General features: G+C 42.1%; 1 long non-coding RNA gene across 7 annotated transcripts in view; it reads right to left on the bottom strand.

The window, feature by feature from the left end:
• Positions 1–1,153: 1,153 nt before the first annotated feature.
• The window catches only part of LOC103560732 (uncharacterized), a 160,256-nt gene continuing 137,525 nt past the window's right edge, over positions 1,154–23,884 (bottom strand). For 4 of the 7 annotated variants that reach the window (XR_011528675.1, XR_011528674.1, XR_011528673.1 and 1 more), the window contains one exon: positions 1,154–23,447. This is a non-coding gene — a long non-coding RNA (uncharacterized lncRNA). The remainder of the gene's footprint in view (positions 23,448–23,884) is intronic. The other 3 variants (XR_011528679.1, XR_011528678.1, XR_011528677.1) reach the window with 3 other exon arrangements.

The following is a 23,884-nucleotide window of genomic DNA, read 5'->3' on the forward strand; positions in this document are numbered from 1 at the left end:
TGAGTAGTTTCCAGTTTAGGGATATTTCCAACACTGCTGTTGTAAACATTTGAATGCCTGTTTCATATTTTCCTGTGAGGTATATATACCTAGGAGACGCATGGCTAGCTCATAGGGTCCAGCCTAATTTTACAGTCTCTCACTCCTGCTCACTTTGCTTCCCTCCTCAGGGTCTTCCCGCACATACCATTTTCTCTTCCTGGTGCACTTTCCCCCTCACCCTTCACCTGGCTAATCCCCACTTGTCATTGAGATTTGGCAGGAAATGCCACCTCCGTAGGGAACCCTTCCCCAACTTCCCCTTCTGCACACTTCATACCTTACTGGGCTTCCACATTGTTGCACTTAGCACAGCCACTGTATAATTCTCCACTTCATGCTGCCTCCCTGTGTAGACTGTAAGCTCTATGGAGAGGATGTGTGAATATTCTACTGGGTCCCAGGGCCTAGAATAGCAGGTGGCACGGTAGAGGGTACTAGATAATTATTTACTGGTTAAGTGAGTAGCATACAAGTCTAGAGCCCATCTAACCAACCAACCAAAGCTTCAGAGGATGGGATATGTGTCATTGTTCAGAGGAACATTCCAGTACCTTGCTGACACCAAGCCCTGTGCTGATCATCTAATTCCTCAAAACCCCTGATGTTGAACAGGCTTGTTTCCAAGCCCTGGGATAGAGTGGGTCTGCAGGCAGGAGTCAAGTAGCCCTTGTGTGTGGAGAGGAGCCATCTGGCCTTGGACACGGGGTTTACAAATAGTCTTCAAAGCAGGGCCTGCTTCTAAGTGGGGTAAGCTGGATTTGCTCTAAAGGAGGAGGTCTCCAATTCTCTTCCTCCAACTTCTCCTTTTTCTCTTAGAACACCTCTTTTTCTTCTTTTCACCCCTTCTCTGGCCTGCAACAGCTAGGGAACCCACCAAGCCTGCAAGTATTGGCAAACTTCTTCCCCCAGATCATGGCCAGCTTCCATTCCTTCTTGGTGTTAGGACACTAATGCATAAAAAGATGTTAATGCTGAATAGCTCTTCTATGTGTACAGGAACCAAAATGCAATTTTGGAAATGCCTTTACAGAATTATAATCCAACTTCATTTTTAATAAATGTCAGTAATTGATATAAACAGCAACAACAATAAAAACATACTATATAAATGTTGAATAAAATATGTTTATTTATTAGCATGTTCTACGTCTCTAAATAATGACAGTAATTATTCTTTTATCACAAGACTTTTGGCAGGTATGTGGGAGCTGACAGCACCAGGAAACACCAGAAAAGGAAGAAGTGAAAGATAGTAATTAGTAGTCTGAGACACCGTTCTTGCTAACCCCTCAAAGCCCATAAGTGTGGGCAGAGACAGGTGCTGGGGGTCAGAGAGTTTCAAGAATGGGAATGTTGTGGGCTGCCTCTTCATCATTTCTTTCCAACCAGTGGTTTCCATACTAGGAAGATGCCAGTCTGCTATTGCTGTTAACTGTAAAGAAAGAATCAGCATCATGGAGGATGGGGAAACCACAGTCAAAATAAGTTTGTGGTAGATAATACTTTCCTATTTTATAAGAAAAAGTAGGTATTGGGGTAAGAAATTGAATAATATATGTATTTGGAATCCATTGTATATGTGTAATATTATTTATTAAGGTGATAAAAATTGATTTTTTTAAAAAATTAAACACCAATCCACCAAAAATAATGAAGAGAACAAAGAAGGATTTTAACTTAGAGGAATAAAGGAAAATTCAGGACATACTGTCAAAGGTGTGTCTGTGTATTTCTAGCTTAGGAAATGTGTTGATTGATTTACTGGTTCTTCCAAAAGAGTAGAATACAAGGAGACAAACTTTTCCTTCTTCCCCATCTTGAAGGAGGTATATTCACCTCCCAATTGGCTTGAATGTGTTAATCCATAATTTGACTGTCTACTCCATTCTAGTCTTCCACCAAAACAAAATAAGTTAAAAAAATTCATTTTAAGCCATTTTGATGAGGTTTCCAAGGCACACGTATGGTTTTTAAGTCATATTCAAGGTTCTCTTCTTTCCATATATCCCTCATAGACTTTAGCAAAAAAAAAGACTTGCTCATCTTAAGTTTAGGGAATTCAATAAATGTCTCTTACAAGAAAAAATTAATTTATCAATGTAGAGGGAAACGCTGGCTCACCAAAATGAAAATTTCTTTTTACTAATGAATAGATTTAAACAACCTGTACAGAATTTGACATATGGTGGGTACTCAATGACAGTTTCCTTCTCCTCTCCTCTTGCTAACTGATGCACTCACCCACTCATTCATTTGTTTCCTTATTTGTTCTCCCAGTCAACATTCATCAGGTACTTACTATCCACTTGTCAGTCCCAGTGTCAGGTACTTGAGACAAATAGATGAGTTTGTTTTCATACCCGAGTTGCTCACAATTCTTTCCTTTTGACAATTATTTTGCTTTACATATTTCTCTCCTTGAAGCATTTAAATAGAGTTGAACTTTTTCAAATTGATAATGGGTCCATCCAGCTCTTGGGTTGAGCCTGGTCAGTAAATGCATCATGAATCTTTTCCTATAACATCTGCTTGTCTTGGGTGTGGTGCTAATCTTGTACCTCAGGCTCAAAAGAACACACATAGGGGACTGGCCCAGTGGCACAGTGGTTAATTTCGCATGTTCCCCTTCAGGGGCCTGGAGTTCACTGGTTCAGATCCCAGGTGTGGACCTATGCACAGCCTGTCAAGCTATGCTGTGGCAGGCATCCCACATATAAAGTAGAGGAAGATGGGCACGGATGTTAGCTCAGAGCCAGTCTTCCCCAGCAAAAAAGAGGAGGAATGGTGGCAGATGTTAGCTCAGGGCTAATCTTCCTCAAAAAAAATTAAAATAAAAAATTTTTTATAAAAAGAACAAACAGGGGGGAGTGACGTCAGCAACATGTCAGAGTGAGTTCAACCAGGACTCTCTCCCCTCCAAATTACAACCAAAAAGAGCAACTGCTTTCCAACCAAAATATCCTAATAACAGAGATTGTCAGAGACCCATAGAAGCCAAACGACAGAAGGTGGAAGGCTGGAGCTGACCTTGGAGGAGCTGGAATGGGGTAAGAGAGAACTTCGATCCCTCCCCTAGAGACTGGGATCACTGCCGCGGGTGAGGGAAGGAGCAGGGGAGGGGCCACGTGTCCGTGGGATCATCCAGGACCCCCACCTCCCTGCAGTGGAAACCTTCTAACGGGGGAAAGCTTTTGTGTGAGGGGACCCAATCAAGCCAGGGCCCCAGGAAACCAGAGAGTGAGAGCTGATCAGAATCCAGGTCTGCGTGCAAAAGAAAGTGCCCCTCCTCCCCCAACCTGCACTGTGTACCACCATCATGGCTGAAGGTGGAGGGCTCAGAACACACGGCTCTCGACCCCCTTCTAGTGTCAATAGGCTGTAACTGCAACTGAATAATAGCATCATGTGCAAAAACTGCTCCTCTACCATCCAGCAATTTGTAAAATCTCCAGACCAAAAGGAAAACAATAAAAACACAGAATTATGTCCTGAGGACTTGGAAATAGGTAAACTAAGTGACAATGAATTCAGAATAGCTATCATTAAAAAACTCAATGAGGTAAAGGGAAATATAGAGAAACAAGTCAACGAGTTCTGAAGTTACTTCACAAAAGAGATTGAAACTATAAAGAAGAATCAATCAGAAGTACTAGAGATGAAAAATACAATGGATCAGATAAAACAGAATACGAATTCCCTGAATGCCCATGTAGACACCATAGAGGAGCAAATTAGCATAATCGAAGATAGACAGGTTGAATGGCTCCAGAGAGAGGAAGAAAGAGAACTAAGAATTTAAAAAAAAACTGAAGAAAATCTCCAAAAAATAGCAGACTCGATGAGAAAATCCACCTTAAAAATCATCAGAATTCCTGAGGGCATGGAAAAGGAAAATGGAGCGGAAAGTGTGCTCAATGACATAATAGCAGAGAACTTCCTAAATCTAGGGATTGAGAGAGAAATGCGTGTGGAGGAAGCTTTCAGATCTCCCAGATTTGTCAATGTAAAAAGACCTACTGCAAGGCAAATAGTAGTAAAAATGGCAAAAATGAATGACAAAGAAAGAATACTCAGGGCAGCAAGGCAGAAGTAAATAACCTACAAAGGAACCCCTATCAGACTTTCAGCAGATTTCTCTACAGAAACCTTACATGCTGGGAGAGATTGGAATGACATATTCAAAACCTTAAAGGATAAAAATCTTCAGCCAAAAATACTCTATCCAGCAAAAATATCCTTCAGATATGAGGGAGAAATTAAATCTTTTCCAGACAAACAAAAGCTAAGGGGCTTCATAGCCACAAGACCTCAACTACAAGAAATCCTCAAGAAGGCCCTTACACCTGAAAAAAGGAGAAAAGGGAGAAAGGGGACACAAAAAACAGAGTAGGGAGACAAATAGATAGAATCAGAATAGGATAGCAAATATTCAACTATAGCATTAGGATAAAGGGAAGGAAATCACAAAAGCAAAGACAATCTTATCACTCTAACCACAAACTCACAACACAAGTAGGAATAAGAGATGAAAATAATATTTTAGGAGGGGAGGAGGAAAGGGACTGAATCAGTTTAGGCTAAGGAAGTAAGAGGCCAGCAGAAAATGGACTATGTTATGCACGAGATTCTGAATACAAACTTCAGGGTAGCCACTAAACTAAAAAACCAGAACAGAGACACAAAACATAAATACGGAAAAGTCTAAGAAACCCAGCATAAGAAATTGCAGAAGTCAATGAGTAGGCTAAAACACACAGGATGAGAAACAAAGGAAACACAGGAAAACCAGAAAACGAGCAACAGAATAACAGCATTAAGCCCTCATGCATCAATAATCACCCTTAATGTAAATGGATTGAGCTTTCCAATAAAAAGACATGGAGTGGCAAAATGGATTAAAGAACAAGATGCAACAATTTGTTGCCTCCAGGAAACACACCTCAGCTCCAAGGACAAACACAAGCTCAGAGTGAAGGGGTGGAAGACAATATTCCAAGCTAATAGCAAACAAAAGAAAGCAGGTGTTGTAATACTTATATCAGACAAAACAGGTTTCAAGATAAGGCGGTAAAGAGAGACATAGAGGGCCAATATGTAATGATCAAAGGGACACTTCATCAAGAAGAAATAACGCTTGTAAATATCTATGCACCCAACACAGGAGCACCAAAGTTCATAAAACAACTATTAACAAACCTAACAGAAGATATAAAATATAACACAATAAGAGTAGGGGACCTCAACACTCCATTCACATCATTGGACAGATCATCCAGACAGAAAATCAACAAGGAAACAGTGGCGCTAAATGAAAAGCTAAAACAGTTGGACTTAATAGACATATATAGAACACTTCATCCAAAAACAGCAGAATTTACATTCTTCTCAAGAGTGCATGGAACATTCTCAAAGATAGACAATATGTTGGGAAACAAGGCAAGCCTCTACAAATTTAAAAAAATTGAAATAATAACAAGCATCTTCTCTGATAATGCTATGAAGCTAGAAATTAATTACACGAAAAAAGCTGAGAAAGGCCTAAAGATGTGGAGACTAAACAGTATGCTATTGAACAAGCAATGGATCATTGAAGAAATTAAAGAAGAAATCAAAAAATACCTGGAGACAAATGAAAATGATAACATGCCATACCAACTCATATGGGATACAGTAAAAGGTGTATTAAGAGGAAAATTCATCGCAATAGACACATCTTAACAAACAAGAAAAATCCCAAATAAGCAATCTTAAACTACACCTAACCAAATTAGAGAAAGAAGAACAAACAAAGCCCAGAGTCAGCAGAAGGAGAGAAATAATAAAAATCAGAGCAGAAATAAATGCTATTGATACAAAAAAGGCAGTAGAAAGGATCAATGAAACAAAGAGCTGGTTCTTTGAGAAGATCAATAAAATTGACAAACCCCTAGCCAGATTTACAAAGAAAAAAGAGAGAAAGCTCAAATAAACAAAATCAGAAATGAAAGAGGAGAAATAACAACAGACTGCAGAAATACAACGGATTACAAGAGAATACTATGAAAAACTGTATGCCAACAAAATGGATAACCTAGAGGAAATGGATAAATTCTTGGACTCCTACGATCTCCCAAAGCTTAGTCAAGAAGAAAAAGACAATTTGAACAGACCAATCACAAGGAAAGAGATTGAAACAGCAATCAAAAGCATCCCAAAAAATAAAACCCCAGGACCGGACAGGTTTCCTGGGGAATTCTACCAAACTTTCAGAGAGGATTTAATACCTATCCTTTTCAAGCTATTCCAAAAAATTAGGGAGGATGGAACACTTCCTAACACATTCTATGAAGCTAACATCATGCTGATACCAAAGCCTGGCAAGGACAGCGCGAAAAAAAGAGAACTATAGGCCAATATCGCTGATGAACATAGATGCAAAAATTCTCAAGAAAATTTTGGCAACCCAAATTCAGCAATTCATCAAAAGGATCATACATCATGATCAGGTGGGATTCATACCAGGGACACAGTGATGGTTCAACATCCACAAATCAATCAATGTGATACAAATTGAGGAACAAATTGAGGAATGAAAACCACACAATCATCTCAATAGATGCACCAAAAGCATTTGACAAGATCCAACAGCCATTTATGATTAAAAACTCTGAGCAAAATGGGCATAGAAGGGAACTACCTCAACATAATAAAGGCCATATATGACAAACCCACAGCGAACATCATACTCAATGGGCAAAAACTCAGCACCATCCCCCTGAAAACAGGAATGAGACAAGGATGCCCTCTATCACCACTCTTATTTGACATAGTACTGGAGGTCCTGGCCAGAGCAATCAGGCAAGAAAAAGGAATAAAAGGAATCCAAATAGGAAGGGAAGAAGTGAAACTCTCACTGTTTGCAGATGACATGATCTTATATATAGAAAACCCCAAAGAATCCAGTGGAAAACTCTTAGGAGTAATCAACAACTACGGCAAAGTTGCAGGGTATAATATCAATTTACATAAATCAGTAGCATTTCTATACTCTAATAATGAAATGACAGATAAAGAACTCAGGAACACAATACCATTCACAATTGCAACAAAAAGAATAAAATACCTCGGGGTGAACTTAACTCAGGAAGTGAAAGACCTATACAAGAAAAATTACAAGGCTTTTCTGAAAGAAATGGATGACGACATAAAGAGATGGAAAGACGTTCCATGTACATGGATTGGAAGAATAAACATAGTTAAAATGTTCATTCTACCTAAAGCAATCTACAGATTCAACACAATCCCAATCAGAATCCCAATGACATTCCTTACAGAAATTGAACAAAGAATCCTAAAATTCATATCAGGCAACAAAAGACCCCGAATTGCTAAAGCGATCCTGAGAAAAAAGAACAAAGCTGCAGACATCACAATCCCTGACTTCAAAACATACTACAAAGCTACAGTAATCAAAACAGCATGGTAATGGTATAAAAACAGGTGCACAGATCAATGGAACAGAATTGAAAGCCCAGAAATAAAACCATACATCTATAGACAGCTAATATTCAACAAAGGAGCTGAGGGTATACAATGGAGAAAAGAAAGTCCCCACACCCCGGCTCAAGGTGTCCACCATGGCAGGATCTTGTTTGACCCCTCATCCTCGTCATCACTGCTGGGCTTGCTCACCTTCAAATATTAGCGTATTATTAATCATAATAATGCTGGCCGTGCCCTGAGAATGCTTTCAGTGTGTGCTGTATCTTAAATGTCCATGCCCCCCGGCCCCGTGCCCGGCACAGGACCTGGCAGAGAATAAACACTCAATAAATGGGCTCAATAAATCTTTAATGAACATGTACAATGTATTACTCTTCATAATATGCTTTTATATGCATTATCTCATTTAATCCTCAAAATGACCCTGTGAGTCAGGCAATGGGAAATGAGTCCGAAGTGAGGTACTTGCCCAAGATCATAGCAAGCAAACAGTTCTGCTGGGACTTGCAGCAAAGTTGTCTGGTTAAAAATTTTATTCTCTTTCTTTGACATCATTGTGCTTCCCTGCTGTGTAGCCTGAACCTTGTGAATCAAAGGCAGTCTGGTAGAAATGCTCAGTCATGGGAAAGGCCTGGGAATAAGAGAAGAGGCCGATGAACTATTGGCAGGTGTTCCAGTGGATTTTAGTGGGGTCACCAGGAGACAATGCCCTTACCTATGTCCGTCCTCTTGGAGGTTAATCTGGTGAGAAGTCCAGGCCTGCTAGGAGAAGGGGTGGCGTGAATGCACAGATAGAGGCCATCAAGGGGCCAAGGGCTGTTCGAGGGCACCCCAGATCCCAGCACTGCCATACCCCTCATCTGCCTGTACCTGAGGCCGACGTTGGGACCAAGGAAGAGATGGAGACCTTTGAAGGTTAATGGAGAAAGCAGGGATTCCTTGACAGGGAGGCAGGTGAGACTGTGGGACCAGCATCCACCTCAGCTAATGAGAAGCTGAGCTTGCTGCAAGAACCCCATAATACCTTGCACAAATGAACCTGCCCAAGGTGAAGACGCTGCCTCCCCCTGTGAGAACCAGTCTGTGAAGGAGGTACTAGTAAACCCCACATGAAGTCATCCCAACTCTCCTCCAAGGGAAGGATGATTCAGCCCAGGGCCCCATCCCTCCTTCACAGCCTCTGCCTGAGCCCTGGAGAACAGGCGCTGGGTCTGAAGGGAGTGAAGTGTGGCGGGAGGGGAGGGGCCCAGAGTCGTGGGATCCTGCACGTTCCTCAGCAGTAGGCAGCACTGTAGGAGCCACTCCTGCCCCCTGACTTCCCACACCAGGAAGGGAGTAAGTATTCCACCCTCAGCGATGACACATGATCCCTCCCTCCCTCCCAGCAGCTCAAAAGCTGGTCAGAAATGTGCCATGTGAAGTCCAGGCCAGGCCTCTCATTTCCTGGTGGCAGCACCTGAGAAGCTAGGCTAGGCCTCAGCCTCTATCTCATCTTTTATTCCTGGCCTGGCCCAGGCCATCCAGCAGGAAACACATCATGGGATCTTCCTGTTCCCCTGCTACTTCTGAACTCCTTGCCCTGTCTCTTGATCCTGGAACTCTGGGTCACGTTTGCCTTCTGGTGCAGTGCTCACCACAGCCCTCTGTGCCTTAGAGGGGCCGTTCTTACAGTTTAGTGAATGTTAGAATCACCTGGCCTCCCCGGGAGTTTGGTAAATGCAGAGTCCTTGGGTCTATTCCAGACTCACTAACCCAGGACATTGGGATGAAGGATGGAGCCCAGGAATCTGCATTTTAACAAGCCCCCTGGTGGCTTCTGATGCAGATGTACAGAACGTTCTTTGAGAAACACCTTTACAGGCTTTGGGAGTCAAACCTAAGTTCAAACACTAGCCCCATCGGGTGACCTTGGATGAATTAATTCCTCTGAGTCTCAGGTTCCTCATGTTAAATGAGGCTAATAATATCTACTTTATATGACTGTGTGGATTTAAGGGAATGGATATATAAGGTGTCTGTCCGGCAGGTAGTTGGCAATAAACAGTAGCCATGACAGTCCTGCGCTGTGCACCAGTTTGCCTGGGCCACTGGCCTTCCTCCTTCTCTCCTCTTTGCCTGGCTCCCACGTGCTGGACCCTGCTTCCGGGCTTTCACTCAGTGAGCAGAGCCTGAATATCTGTGGCAGGCAGAATAATGCGCCCCGGCAAATGTCTGTGTCCCAATTGAGAGAGCTGAGGGAATTCAGGGTGCAGATGGAATCAGAGTGGCTAACCAGTTGACCTGAAGATAGGGAAATTATCCTGGGTTATCCGGGTGGGCCCAGTGTGATCACAAGCGTCCTTAGAGGGAAGAAGGGGAAAAAGAGGCCAGAGCGATACAATGTGAGAGGGACTCAACCTGCTGTGCCTGCACTTGATGAGGGGGAAGGCGGCCAGGAGCCAGGGAAGACAGGAGCCTCTAGAAGTTAGGAAAGATGAGGAAACTGATTCTCCCTGGAGCCTCCAGAAAAGAACACAGCGCTTCCGACACCTGGATTTCAGCCCTTTGAGACCCATGTCAGGTTCCTTGCCTGTAGAACAGTGAGATAATAAATCTGTGCGGTGTTTTAAGTTGTGAAGTTTGTGGTAATTTGCTACAGCAGCCGTAGGAAACTAATATAATACCAAAGACTGGGCTGCTGAGTTCTGGAATGCTCACTCGGTTTCTTGCTTAGGGGGCTTTATGACTGTGTGGTGGCATCAGTGTTTCTGCCATCTTTGGGGTCCAAATGACTGAGGCCAAAGACACGAATGAGTCTCTAGATGAATTTCCATACCACTGGTGATAATGATACTAATAATCATAACGTCTAAGATGTTTTGAGTGCTTGCAATGTGCCAAGAGCTTCGGATCTCATTTCATTATCAAAACCAGGTATGCAAGGCATTCCATTATCAAACAAATTTTACATGGGGAAACAGGCTGGGAGAGGTACTTTGCCCAAGGTCATACACCAGTAAGAATATGAACCTGGATTTGAAGCCAGGTTTGCCATCACCAGAGCCTAAGCCCCTAACTTCATCATTAAACAGCCTAGTTCTGTCCTACGGCCAGTGGAGAAAGTAGTGTGTTCTCACAACAGCTCAGGTTGAGCTGTCTGTTAAACTCACCCGTACATGCAGACATACCTCCCACTGGCTTGGCAGCCCATGACCTCAAGGGCTTCCTGGTAAAGTCTGAGAGCGCTAGGCATAATGGGAGAGTGCTTAGGAGCCATGCTTTGGCTGTGGTTGGTGGCATCAGCAAGAGAGAAAAGTTCAGAGAACCAACCTGAATTCCACAGCCAGGCACAGGGACAGTCATGTCACATTGTCCCAAGTGTTCTGGAAAAGATGCAGGGCTGTTAAAGCTGGGGCCCAGACTCTTCCTCTCCATCAGCCATTAATATGCTGCATGACCTTGAGCAAAACGCTTGGCCTCTTTCCATCATGCCTGAAAATGAGACCAATTGCCCCAGCACTTCCCCGTCTCACCTGGCTGCTGTGGAAATCCAATGAGATCATGTTTGTGAGCATGCTCTGAGAATTACAAAAGCAGCACACCCTGACAGAGTCTTATGATGGCTATTATTTAATTTTTATAACTTGAGGTGAATGTGGTTCATTATTGCTGGATTAGTAATAATTATTGTACTAAACCACACCAGAGAAGAGAATGTTCTCTCACTGGCTTCTTCAGCAGGATCTGTTGGGTAAGCATTTCTCAAAAAAAAAAAAGGTAACAAAGCTGTAACGTTCTGGCATATTGTACGGAATCTTCTTTTTTTTATTTAAAAAAAAAGTTTGAAAAGATGGCATCTTGAACATTAGCTTAAGATCTGCTGCTGCATAAAAAGGATTTTCTTAAGTGAAAATGCCCTTTCCAAAATATCTGTTCATCAAAGACATGGCAGTAAGCTCAGCGGTGGCCCCAGTGGTGATTCCAATGGGAAGTGAAGGGCAGGCACACACCCTGGAGAGGAAAGTAGGAAGCACTCAGGGAGCGTCCCACATGGAGGAGGGAGGGCTCATCACTGCCCAGAGGGCACAGGGCCATTGACAACTGTTCTAGAGTCACCAACCAGGAGCCCCTGTGATCCACTGTGAAGCTCCAGAACCCAGGAAGGCTGTTCCTCTACCGAGATGGAGTTGCTCCTCGCCAGGTGCAGGCCAGTCTCTCCTGGAGACTCACTTCACTCAACTCTGCCGCCAGTGTTAAATCAGAACGCAGGTAGAGCACCTGCTTCTCACCTGGGAGAGTTAACATATTGCATCACAGTGGGCTTCAGGGCCCTGGGGCAAATTATCGGGCCAGATTCAAGTCCATCGTTTCTTCCTTCCTTCATTCCTTCCCTCCTTTCCTGCTTTCCTTTTGTTAGCCGGCAACATTTAATGAAAACTTATTATAGTAGCAGACACTGCACACAGATGAGTTCAGTACCACTCTCACTCTGTAGGAGTACACAGACCTCATCTCTAGCACTGTCACCACAAGGAATGTAGCAATAATAGCAGAACAGTGGTGATACCACTCCTGAGCCATGTCTCCTTCAGTTGTTGTAAATTAGGTTTGGAGGCAGATGTCTTCCGTTTCTTTATACTTCAACATACAGTGCCTGGACAAATGTTTACATTATGTATGAGTCCTTCTGTGTTCAAGAACCTCGGGAAGAGATTTTTTTTAATTTTATTGAGGTCACATTGGTTTATAATGTGTAAATTTCAGGTGTACATCATTACATTTTGGCTTCTGTATAGACTGCATCGTGTTCATCACCAAAAGTGTAGTTTCCGTCTCACATACATGTGTGCTCCTTTATCGCTTTTGCCCTACCCCAACCTCTTCCCCTCTGGTAACCACCAATCTGTTCTCCTTATCTATGTGTTTGTTTGGTTTTTTATCTTTCACATATGAATGGAATCATACGGTGTTTACCTTTCTCTGTCTGATTTATTTTGCTTAGCATAATATCCTGAAGGTCCATGCATGTTGCTGCAAATCACACAATTTCATCTTTTTTCATGGCTGAGTAGCACTCCATTGTATATACATATATGCCACATCTTCTTTATCCATTAATCTGTTGATGGGCATATGGGTTGCTTCCAAGTCTTGGCTATTGTGAATAACGCTGCAATGAACACAGAGGTGCATATATCTTTTTGAATTAGTGTTTCCGTGTTCTTTGGATAAATACCCAGTAGTGGGATAGCTGGGTCATATTGTATGTCTATTTTTAATTTTCTGAGCAAGCTTCATAGTCTTTTCCATAGTGGCTGTACCAGTTTTCATTCCCAGCAGCAGTGTATTAGTGTTCTCTTTTCTCCACATCTTCTCCAACACTTGTTATTTCTTGTCTTTTTAATAACATTTGTAATGAGCATGTGGTGTTTTCCACCAAGCTTTCCTTGGGCAGTGTTTAGTGACACATCAACAGAATCCCACATTTAACTCAAAATAAAAGAACTAACAAGGATTTTTAAAATTTTAATACTAATTCTAATGCTGATGAATGTGTGAAGAAATGAGCATCCTTGTATCCTGCTGGTGGGAGTAGATTTGGTACAACTCTCCGGAGAGCAATTTGGCAATGTGTGTCAAAAGCCTACCAATGTTTCTGTCCTAAATTTAACAAATTAAATTTTAACTTAAATTTTACAAGTGATACTACTTGTGAAAACTTATCCTAATAATCGTGGATGTGCACAAAGATTCGTCGTCAAGTACGCTTATTACATGATCTCTACGATAATAGAGAAAGTTTGGAAACAACATAAATGTACAATAATAAAGTTTCATTGAATACATTATGATGCAGTCAAAACATGAAGTATACTTGCAACCACTAAAATTTTCCTGTAGAGGAGTATTAATAACACAAAAAAGTGTTTACAATACACGAGAGGATGAAAAACAGCTTTAAAAAGTTTGCATAGTCTAATCTAATTTTTAAATTAAAAAAAAAATGCTTGAAAAAGAAACTAGACATATCTAATCCAAAATGTAAGCATAGTTAGCCCCAAATCGTGGGATTACTAATAATTTGTGTGTGTGCGTTCCTAAACTTCCCAAATTTATCATAAGCAATGTCTTGTGCAATCACAAAAGAAAAACAGAAAACTTAAAAGATAAAGCTTAAAATTCAGTAGGTTTGAATTCAAATTATCACTTTGCTATGTGTCCTAGAATAAACTCTGTAATCATTTCAAGTTTCATTTTTTTCCATCTATAAAAAGTAGATAATAATACCTACTTCCTAGGGTTGTAGGAGGTTGTATGAGATACCACATATAACATAATTTATATTCCCTTCACTTCTTCCTCCATGAGTTTGGTAACAAGAGAGGTGTTTAATGGAGGAAGTAGGACCAGAGCTTAGGTACGACCTTAGCTTAAGCCTGAATCTAGACAAGGTCTGATGACAGGAAAGAGGAACGTGTATGATGAGAGAGCATAAGAAAAGCCGTGGAAACACACAAAACAAGTGACCTGGGACACTGTCTCTGCTTTGCTTTTCCTGCTACTCCATTGGGCAGGTTCTAGATGATATCAAAATGCAAACTCCTCATCCTTAGCAATTCTGCTGAAATGTTTTAGTTTCTTTGGGTCAGGAATGCAAGAGTAGCTTAGCTGGATGGTTCTGGCATGGGGATCTCTCAGGAGGGTGCAGTCAAGATATATGTCAGGGCTGCAGTCTTGGAAGGCTTGAGGATCTGTTTCCAAGATGGCTCACGAGTACATTTGGCAATTTGGTACTGGCTGTTTGTAGAAGGCCCCAGTTTCTCACCATGAGGACCCCACCATAGAGTTGCTTGAGTGCCCTCATGACATGGCAGCTGGCTTCCCCCAGAGTGAGTGATCAAAGAAAGAGCAAGGAGGAAGTCGCAGTGCTTTTATGAGCTAACTCTGGAAGTGACATTCTATTTCCACAATATTCTGTTGGTTATGTGTGTCAGTTCTATTCAATGTGGAAAGAGATTGTACTAGCACATGGATACCAGGAGGCAAGAGTCTTCAGGGCCATTTTGAAAGCTGGCTACCATAATTACCCTTATAGTCTCTCTGCCTGGAATATTCTTCCCCAAGATGTCAGCACAACTCACACCCTCACTTCGTCCACATCTACTGCTCAAAAGTCACCTTATTAGAAAAGCTTTCCTTGAACTCTCTCCAAGAATGGAACCAGTCCCACCAATCTATCATTCTCTTTCTTACCCTGTTTCATTTTTCCTTACAGTACTTATAACATCTACCATGTTTCATGTTTATTTGTTTATAATCTGTTCCCCACCACTCCCCCACTCCCAGTAGAATATAAGCATCATGAAAGGCCTGCCATGTTCCCTCCTGGTCTCCAGGAGGAGCTCAGTATGTAAATGAATGAAGCATGACATCGCCTGATACTTCTGATACTTTCGTTGAAACTGCCATTCATATCAGCCATGAACAAATCATTAATTCTCTCCTTGGTGCCACCATCCTACCTTGGAAATACTTCTCAACTGGTGGATCTGGCTTTCTGAATGCTATCCTGTTGCCTTACATCCTTCCCAACCCAGCCTCATACGCCCTTCTTGCCTGCTCTGCTCCTGCTAGTGCTTCACATTCACAATACTGCCCCCACTATCCAGACTTCCCTCTTCCCTGGCCACCTCAGCATCCTTCCCCTGACACTCACACTGTTGAGACTTCCTTATTCTAGGCATCACCTCCTAAAGGCCTACAGGAAAAGATGATAACTAAGAAGCATGTGTTCTCCACTCTTCCTCCCATACCCATGGCATATATCGCTAAGTGATCAGGTCATCTCTGACTATAGCTGGGCCAATGAGCTAATGACACTTTGCTTGGGAGATAATTGGTTTCTGTCACTTAACACACTGTCAATTCTAGTAGCAGTAATAGTATCTAGTAGATATTTGGAGATAGGAGAGACAAATGAAATCTAGAGGTAAAATATACTAAACAACACATGCCAAGCATTGGTCTTAAGCAGTTAATATGGGTCATCTCTAACATTTAATTTTTACAACCATCTACAAGGAAGATACCATTATTGTACCCATTTTACAGATGAGGAAACTGAGGCTCAGAGAGGTAACTTACACACGATCACTTAGCCAAGAATTGGTACTAGTCCAAATTCAGGCCGTTGGGTCTGGAGTCTTCTCTGTAACCATTCTGATATCGCCTTAAGATCTTTGATAACCAACTGGCTTCATGGGGTCTTGGGAGTAAATGTCTAGTTGTTAGGCCTAAGTGAGAGTACCTAGGAGATTTCCTCTGTCTGAAATTGCCCTTGGAGGACTCTCACCCACCCTTAGAGATCCAATTCACTTCTTACCACCTTTATAAAGTTTTCATTGATATATTTATGCCAGTGCTGCTTGTATATCATCCTATTATTTCACTTACCAGCCTGGACTGCAGGTCTGTTTTCTTGTAGGTCTTCTTTACTGCATCATGACTGCCTTGGGAGTGAAGTCCCATAACTTTCTCATTTCTTAATCCTCAGTTTAGCAAAGTGTCTGGTCTATGAAAAGCCAGGTAGATAAATAAATATCTCTACTTCCATGATATGCTTTCCCAGGCTAATTTTTGAAACCTAGCACTTCTCAAAGATAGGCTAAGTTGTACTTTGTTTACTGACTGGATAGTTATATGGTCTTCAGGTGAGACTATTATCACATCAAAATGAAGAAGTTGAGTAAATGATGGCTTCCCAGGAAATGCAGCACTAAAGTCTTCTCTAGAAATGTACTTCATGAAGAGTCGTAGCCCGGAGCATGAGTGTGAGCATTCTAGTTCGGTCCTAGTAAGGTAATGACACTCTGCATTTAAATACCAGTCACCACGTCATTCCGAAGCAGAGTTTCTCCATACTGAGCCTTTGAATCGCCTGCCTCCAGCCCTTCTAGTTACTTTGATAAAAGGAGGTTTAGAGTAGCTCTCTTTGGGAGCTCACCAAAGTGACACTGCAGCAAGAAATTACCATTAACTTTCACCAACTCTTTCTAACCACAGGGCTCTGCAGGGCTCTAAAGTGCTCACGGGCTTGCCAAGAGAGTTGGACAGACACAGTAACGCAACAGGAAAGCTGTGAAGGGCAAGAATTACATTCTTTTAAAAAGTTGGAAAAGCTTCCAGACTTACTAAAAGAGGGTAGAGTTAAAGCATAAATGAATACGGAATTAGTGCCAACCTGCCCAGGAAAGGGCCATCAGGAGGCATGATATGGTGTCCTTTAAGTTGACACCTATGTGAAATTTATTTTCTGTGGCCTGGGGGACAAGAGATGTGACCTTCTATAAGGTCCTCCTCATGTCAGGACCGTGGTTCCTTCATTGTAAAAAGAAGAGAGTGGAACATGTGATCGCCTTGCTCCCTTCCTTCTCAAATGTTCTAACGAATTTCAACACTGAATGACAATATCTAAATGAGGCATCAGGTTTTACTTGTTAGTTTTAGGGATAAGAGTTGAAAATATCAACTCTATAAAAAGGTTTAAAAGTACTTATGTAATGTTTTGTTTGTTTACCTTGACAACAGAAATGAGGGGAAACATCCCAATCTTAGTGAGGGTCTATAGCAGATGAAGTCAGTTATTTATGATGTCAGAGTAGTAATTCCAATTGTAACTTAGCCCTTACCCCAACTTGACCATGGTCTGCATCTCTCTGCTCCAGGATGTATGTTTGACTCATCTCTGTATGTAGCCCTCATTGTACTTTGGGCAGTGCTTGACGTAAGATATGTGCATAGTAGATGAATAGTGAATTGCATTGGACTGAATTGAAATCTACTTAGGAATACTCTTTCCTATCAGACACCCCACTGCATTTCAGATTGGCTGAAAATATCTTTACTAACATAAGCTGGCTTGCAATCATGGGAAAAGATGGAGAGGGCTCTGTTTTCTCAGATATATAAGAAGAAACGGAGCATTAAGAGGGCCTAGCTTACCAAAAGTATCTCTCCAGTAAACGATACAACAAAATCAAAAACAGTTCTGTCAGACTCTGAAATCTGTGGTTTTCTACTATACAAAGGGGGATATTCTTCTGTAGTCATAGAAAGTCTAGTGTTCTAAGTATAAATAAAATCTACAGAAGCAATTTGAAGATGCCCAATAGTTGAGTGACCCTATAAATGAGTTCTCCATTAAAAGGTAGAAGGGGGGCTGGCCCCGTGGCCGAGCGGTTAAGTTCGCAGGCTCCTCTGCAGGTGGCCTAGTATTTCGTTGATTCGAATCCTAGGCGCGGACATGGCACTGCTCATCGAGCCACGCTGAGGCAGCGTCCCACATGCCACAACTAGAAGGACCCACAACGAAGAATATACAACTATGTACTAGGGGGCTTTGGGGAGAAAAAGGAAAAAAATAAAATCTTTAAAAAAATTAAAAAATAAAGGTAGAAGGGCATTTGGCAATACCAAAGTGATCATGGAGAAGAGAGCCTTGGAATCCCAAAGAACTTTCTTGGCTGCCCCCACTGTGAGTAAAATGGGCCAGCCATCTCCCCTACACATGTTCTACTCTTTCTCTAGTATCCCTTGTAATACAGAAAGAGGAACTAGATGGTCAGCCTTCCTGATAGCTGTTTATCAGTAATGATGTCAGCATGATGAACTGTGGACTCTCTCTTGCTTTTTCTGTATAGGATAAAGCTCTTTGGAGTAATGGGGAGGCAGTAATGGTGGGATGCAGATGAAAGCTCTGCACTGGGACATGATGGACAGTGCTGCCTGCGGTAGGCAAGTACCTGGCGTGGAATTATGAGGACCCGAAAGCTACAAGATCTGGACTTCCTTGTTAGCACCGAAATTTGACCGAGAACAATGGTTTCCAACATTTTTAAAGTCACAGCACCCTTTTTCAAATAAAATCTTAACGGAACCCCAATATATAAAACAAATACAGGCAGACTTGATTGAAACTAGGAAGGGGAAGCTGAGGCTCCAGCTCCTCATTCATTCCATCCCTCTGACAGTCTCAAGGCTTTTCCTTGGAAACCCCAGGCTTCAAAGAAGTTGGTATGAAAATCACTGGCCCAAAAGACACAGCTCTAAAGTGACTGCTTTCTATATGAAGACCTAATTCCCTCTTGATTGTATTATAAAATTAGAGATGCACTCTTTGGTGAACAAATTGACATCAATATGGTAAAACATCATACTTAAGAATGGACTAAGCCTTTTCCACATATTGAAAGAGGACAATGTGAAAAACTACTCAAAACTTTTTTTAATCACTGCAAAGTGCCTGGGGTTATTTTCTGGTGGCCAACAGTCTGAAGGTCTAAGGGAGACACAATGTCAGCCTGGCTGAAGCATACAGAGGACAGAAGAATCCCTTGGCATCCAGCCATCTCTCTGCCCAACTTTCAACAGGAGGGCAGCATAGAAAGCAATCTAGTAGAGTGTTGACAGAATTAATCAGGCTCCATTTTCCAGCTTTCTTTTGCTCCCTGGGCTAAGAAATTAGAAGGCTCTGGCTGAATCAGATACACTTGGAGATTTCCCCAGAAACACAGTTTTCCTGGGGAAATAAAGCTAATGAAAGGAGAGGTTAACCACGTTTGATTTCCTCAAAGCCCACTTCCCAATTTTATGTGATCTGCCTGATTCCTTTTGGACCTTAAGCACATGGCTCAGTGACACTGCATTGCTCAGAGAAGACAGAAGGAAAACATTTGTCAATAAATCGAAAAGTCATCATACTGGTGCCTTCCTCATGGATGGTACCATCTAATGTCAAATCCCTTTTATAGATTATTTCAATAAATAGTAATAAATATCTTTCACTTATTAAATTTTACCTCTGATTCTTATCAGGATAGGTGAGCAGATATTACCCTTCAATTTTACAAAAGTGAAACCTGAGCCAGAACAGGAATAGATGCCATAAATGGCAGACTTCCACTTTGAATTCGGGAGTCTTCAACATCTAAGCCCTGAGTCTGACTGCCTCTCTGGGCTGCTCGTCAAATCTCAGTCGTTCCCGGGCATGATGCGACATTATATATAACGTCACCTCGAGAGCTGTGGCTCTGGACCTAGCCAAGACAAATTCTCTTCAAACAAGAGACTGAGGAAGTATGTTGCTCTCCAGAACTCAGAGCTGGCAGCTGGTATGATCCCTTCTCGGGGATAGGGAAACAGGCAAGTTTAAGCTTGGGTGAGGGGGTGAGGGGGGAGTGGGGAAGCTTATGGTCTGCAGAGGCATAGTTCAATTTTAGGTAATGATTCTGGTGACAGTGGTAAGAATGGATTAGACAAGAAAGATACTAGAATCAGAGAAACCAGGAAGGAGAATCCTGCTGCAATAGTTCAGAAACTATGAATGCTGTGATTAAGGCAGAGGAAGTGGGGTTCAGGAAAAGAAGGCAGATTCTGGAGACAGGTGAGGAATAGGAGCCTCGAGCTACAGATAGTTTTCCTCATGAGCTCCCAACCTAACGATAGAGGTGAATGATGAAATGGTTCATGACAACATAGGGTAATATGGGCCTATATGAGGCCAAAAAAAGTGCGTCAAGCACAAAGGAGGGACCCCTAAGTCCTTCTGGAGCTATGGGGAGGAAAGTCAAGGAAGGCACTCTGTCAGAGGCAATGCCTGAGCAGAGTCTTGAATGAAAATGGGAGGAACTGGCCAAGTGAGAAGGTAGGAGAGCCTGACTCAGGCAGTATGTGATGGCAGGGAGCTCCAAGAGGCTGCAGTGAAGGGACCGAGGCAACCAGGAGGTGAACATGGGAGGCCATCTTCATTCATGATGGAGCTTGTCTGTTCTTCTAAAGGCAGTACGGAGAAACTGAATCTTCTGTAATGTTTTACAGTAGTAGGAGTCTAAGGTCCAGGAAGGTTAAACAGCTTGTCCAAGATCACTGGTCTCAACCCTGGCCTCCAGATGCGGTCCACACTCCTGCAGCATCACCATCAGCTGATTAGAAATGCAGAATCTCAGGCCCAGACCCACTGAATCAGAAACTGGTTTGAACAAGATCCCCAGGTGTTTCGTAGGCACGTCAAATTTTGAGAAGCACTGTTCTCAAGTATGTGCATTTTTCAGAATGCTGGAACCCTGCCTGCTTTCAAATATCTGCATATTTGGGCTTCTCAAAAGTCAAGAGGCATATGGGTGGTGGGAGGGGATATGTGGTCTCATTTAGGGGTGGCTGTGTCAACACCCTCAGCTACAGGCTCCACCCCCTCCAACCAAACAATTATCAGCTCCCAGGCAGGTGGAGCCCAAGCTTCCCGGATTTGCCCACTTGTGATACAATACACATTTGATTAATCACTGTTTCCAGAGGCGCCTCATCAATCACCACCTCAGAGCACCCAGGAGAAAGAGGTCTTGGTAGATGAGCCCTTGGCGCTGAGAAGAATTGAGCCTCCCGGTCTCCGATAAATGGGCGCGTGGAGTTGGGATGAAGAAGGTCGGGACTAAGGAGCATTAGGCATTCACCTCGGCTGCTCTGATTGGTAATTAAGTGACTCGTCTACTGGCGGACAGTCCTGCATGTTCCCCCAGGCATCTGTTAGTTCTTCGAAAACCACTACTGACAAAATGAGGTTTGCCCTTGGTACACAGATAATGAGACTGAGCTTGACAGGTGTGGCGCGATTAGAAAATTTCTACATGAAGCTCATTCTGCTAGCCACTCCACAGTAAACAGACTCATTAGAACTTGCAGGTCCCTGGAGGCAAAGCATGTTTGACATTATTAATTGGCTTTTCTGTATAAGGAGTCAAATAGATGAAAAGGTTTATCAAGCTGAAATAATTAATTTTGCCTGAATTCGCTGACAGTTCATTTCTCCTGTAAAAGACCATTTTAAGGTCCTTTTTTTTCAAATTTCAAAGTTCAAAAGACATAATAGTGGCAAAAGTGAAGCTTTTTAGTAAATTATAATTAAAGGGAATTTAATTAACTTAGACCTGGGGAAGGGGAAAAAAAGGAATTGCTATCTATGTCTATACAGAGGTCTAGATGGTTGAACATATCATGACTTAATAATACATTAATTTTAATCTAATCAAAGTATAATAAAAGAGGTAATTATATGTTTAAAAATTACCAGGCTCCAATAGTGGGAGTTTTACACACTTAATACTTACCCAGCTTCTCGTTAGCAAAGTTATAATTGTCGTTCTCAGATTCTGCTTATGTAAAGATGGGGGGTTACAGGCAAGAGGTTAATTGAATAAATCATTGTAAGAACCCATGTTGAGACTATGATCAACTACAAAGTTTGCATTTCCTGGCTGCAAAAGATTGTTCTCCTCTTTTTTCTCTCTGTCGTTCTGTGTCTCTACAAATAGCAAATTATTTCCAGCATTCCTTTGTAAGTGCTCCTGAATGCTCCCACGCCCACTCTTTGCCCCACAAAGCCAGAATCCAGTTCACATGAGATTCTGCAAAGTTTTCCCTCATCTTCCAAAATTTACCACTTTCAGCTCTAACAAGGCATTTTGTAGTTTCACTGCAAGACTTCCCATCCTAAAACAACCCATGATAAGAGGAATGGTATTTCTCTCTTCGCTGAGATTGGGTGCTTTGTGAAAAAAACCCTGATTTCCCAAAGCAGTCATGACACGATGGGATTTTGATTTCTGCAAAGGCCAACGTTTCTGGGCATTTCACTGATTAAAGACTGAGTTCTTAGAAATAACTTCAAGGATATAGCTGTTTTGCAGCAATATAAGATCTTGCCACATAAGCCAACATAATTTGTAGTCCAAAGATGATCCGATAGTTCCCAAATCTCTGACCCTGATGAAATAAAATCCCGTAGCGGGAGGAGGACCGGGTAAAGCAGTCATGGAGAGTGGTTCTTGCATACCTAGTGGTATGTCTTAGACCAGTTCCTCAAGCCTTTTGCTTCCTTCCAACACAGGCTCGGCTCTGGCAGCCTCAACACCCTCCCTCAGCCTCCTCACCCCCAACCCCACCCGGTGATGACTGCCCTCCTGAAAACCCAATGACAGTGATGGCTCCTTTCAGCTTTTTGTTGATGTTTTTCTAATCCAGAAATACCCGTCAGCTACATCCATTAAACAGCGGGGCATCTCTGGAGTCTCCCTGTCTATTCCCCATCCTCAATTGGAGGGAAGAGCTTGGTGACCTGAGACTCATTTTTATCATCCCTTCAAATAGGGTCTTGAAAAAGTGACCTCATTCAAGCGACAATCAACGCAGAAAAATTCACACCCTATTGCTTTATTTTGAAAAACTCAGGGTCACTTTTGCCCTTTGCCAAAACATCCTTAGGTACACTCTTCCGATGAGGAAGGAGAGAGGTAGGCACATATAGTGGCCACTTTACATACACCATCTCAATTCTCAGGACAACTGAGTGAGATTGTCCCCATATTAAAGATGAGAAAATTGAGGCTCAGAGTTAGGAAGAAAGTTACCTAAGGTCACGCACTTGAGCAGCACAGCTGGTCTGCCCGACCTCAAGGCCCATATGATTTCCATTAGAAAGGAGTAACCCAAAATAATGGACATCAGATTCTCAAACCGTAAATACTTGTAACATTTACCAGAGAGTTAACATTTGGGGTAAGAAATGTCATAACCCAAAAAGCAAATATCTACTTCCTTGCTCGGAGGAATACTCGAAAAGATGTATTAAAAAAACATCCTAGGAAACTTGAGACCTTCCAGTCCAGCACTCACAAACTTGTTCATCATATTTCCCACTCCTGCTTCCTTATATTAGTTTCTTAATTAATCATATATTAATGTCCAGAGGCCAATATGATTAAATAAAGGGTGAGACATGATGGGGCGGGAGAGGGGAGGAGGTTATACGTGCCAAGATTCAGGGCCGGAGCTGTCATCACTCACCAGCATGTTTTCTCCTGAAGTCAATACATTGTTCCATTTCAAACATGCTGAAAGAAAACACAAATTGATTTATTTACAATTCTGAACTACTTATCAAACGGTAATGATCACCGCTGTGTAAAACACAGGATGAAAATATGCCATGTAATGCTTAGTCATTCTGTTGATGGAACTAATAATTCTCCCCTATTCCTCTCATTCTCTCATTCCACTCTCTCAGTCTGTGTCTCTCTTTATTTCTTTCTGTAATTCTGCCTGATAAGACTTAGCAACCCAGAAGGGGTCTGTGTGAGTGTGGTCAGTTCCGAAGACTCCAGAGAAAGCTCACATCTACCCAGCACCTCCCTTTCATTCATCAACCCACCAGGGGCCAAGACTAATTAGATCAGCCTGCTCATTTTGAGCTGATAATTGATTTAAATAGGTTGCTCATTTAAAATAGAAGAAAAGCCTGCTAAACATTTGGTGCTTGGATTTTTTTTTC

Source organism: Equus przewalskii, chromosome 17 (assembly GCF_037783145.1).
Source record: "Equus przewalskii isolate Varuska chromosome 17, EquPr2, whole genome shotgun sequence".
Lineage (NCBI taxonomy): Eukaryota > Metazoa > Chordata > Mammalia > Perissodactyla > Equidae > Equus > Equus przewalskii.